Raw genomic sequence first — 1,761 nt, 5'->3', positions numbered from 1 at the left:
CCGGAATATGCTCACAATTCTCCCCAAAACAAGAAGGTCGGCGACAGCCTAATTGTGGATATGGTGTTTGGGCAATTGGCTGTACGTAACTTCCGTCCTTGTAATTCTCAACATCATTTTCAGGTGAATCGTTGTTTGTGTTCAACATGATGTCGGAAACATGTACATAGTACCCGTGAGTTTACGCAACTTCTCGTTTGTGCCAAAGGCTTAGTCACTGATTTGAAATCGAATCTGTTTCCTGCACATTATTCTTTGCCTGATAGTTGCTGGTTTAACAGTTAAAACTGGCCCCACCTTCCCATAAGTAACACTGAAGGACTCCTATTAAAACTCCCATCCGTTATTGCAACACGGTGGGCTTCAGGAAACTAAGAGCATAAACATTGGCTGTTCTAGGTGAGGCTCGAACTCACAACCTCGGCATTTCCCCGAAGCTACATTGTTATATAAGTACCAATGCGCTAACCGATTGCGCCACTAGAGCTGCGCTGGAGGCATTTTAGTTATCCGTGTTCATTTACTTGCACATTTCAGGTTGTCTAATCGTGCGGGGGCGCAATGTTGTTTAATTGAGGTGCATTGGCTGGGTTTATAGGAAAGAGTGAAGCAGGTGATTTCTCATGTGCTAGCGAGCTGGTGAATTTACCAACGGCTGCACCAGATCCTGGTGTCATAAACACTGAACATTTTTACCCAACTCCTGTAATACTGTCTGCAAAATGAGAAACGATGAAAATTCATCACATGCAAAACGCAAGAAACGTTTTAAACTTTTGCCCATGATTCGGTAACCATGTGAGTTACCCGGTGATTAATGACGATTACAACAAACTTTTGACACAGTCTAATGAGTTTTACTTAATAGTATAAACAGTTTTCTTAAAGTTCACTCGTTGACATGCAATGGAACCCGTATCGCAGGGTAAGAGTATTTGCAGCTGACAATTGCTGTTCTGAGCTGCTTCTCTAATTATTTAAGGAACAGCATTTTTCGAAGTGTAGCGGTTATCACTTCCGTCTAAAGTACAACAGGTCCCTAATTCAATCATCTCTTGTAGGTAGAGATCAATAAAATGCATTAACAGCCGTGCGGTATTCTCCTTTTCTCTATACAGTTCTGTACACACTCAAACTGTACAGAAATACCGACAGTGTGAGATAACATTACAGGATCCTGCAGCGCTGCCTCGGTCAATAGCAACAGTTCGGAGCTGCATTTGAGACCCGGCAACAAACCCATGAGTTTGTTTGCTGTTACCCAGCTCCCGGAGTGAGAGAGGCCGCGACAGCAGCGAAGTTCAGGCTGCCTGTCCGGCCCCGCTCTCTCCAAGCGCCTACTGCCGGCGGAAAAAAGCGATTGCAGCCTCAGAGAGTGTAAACTGCCCATCGCTGCGAAACAAAATGTCACTGAAGCAGAGGAGCGCAGAGATTTCCATCTGCAGCGTGTAGGTGAGGATGTCGAGGTTGATATCGGTCGACTCGTTGTTGGAAACGCTGAAATTGAATCTTTCTCTGGCAGATGTTGCAGGTTTACCTATGAAAAGTGCCCTCGAGGTGCAATCGACAAATTTGGAGATGCTGTGTAGTGGAACAAGTTAAAGGATCAGCACAGTTAATGCCGAGAACAAATTAAACAGTAGCTCAAGCTGATGGACCTTGCACTGGTGATAAATCCTGGACGGGGATTTAGAGGAAGCGACAGTGGGAAGGGCTGTGCCTCGATTCCAACACTTCTCCAAGCACATTCCGGGGAAGTAA

The 1,761-nt window shown here is 45.1% G+C and overlaps 1 non-coding gene across 1 annotated transcript; it reads right to left on the bottom strand.

Annotated features, from left to right (window-relative positions):
• Positions 1 to 391: 391 nt before the first annotated feature.
• On the bottom strand, positions 392 to 487 carry trnai-uau (transfer RNA isoleucine (anticodon UAU)). The gene is made up of 2 exons: positions 449 to 487; positions 392 to 427 (listed from the first exon to the last, which is right to left on the bottom strand). It is a non-coding gene; the product is annotated as a tRNA-Ile (tRNA).
• Between the last annotated feature and the right edge of the window lie 1,274 nt (positions 488 to 1,761).

The sequence above is a fragment of the Somniosus microcephalus genome, unplaced genomic scaffold (genome assembly GCF_052327205.1).
Source record: "Somniosus microcephalus isolate GS21.2 unplaced genomic scaffold, FLI_Smic_1.0 unresolved_chr1, whole genome shotgun sequence".
Lineage (NCBI taxonomy): Eukaryota > Metazoa > Chordata > Chondrichthyes > Squaliformes > Somniosidae > Somniosus > Somniosus microcephalus.
Note: the sequence above shows the minus strand (reverse complement) of the source record. Positions and strands in the feature narration are given on the sequence as shown.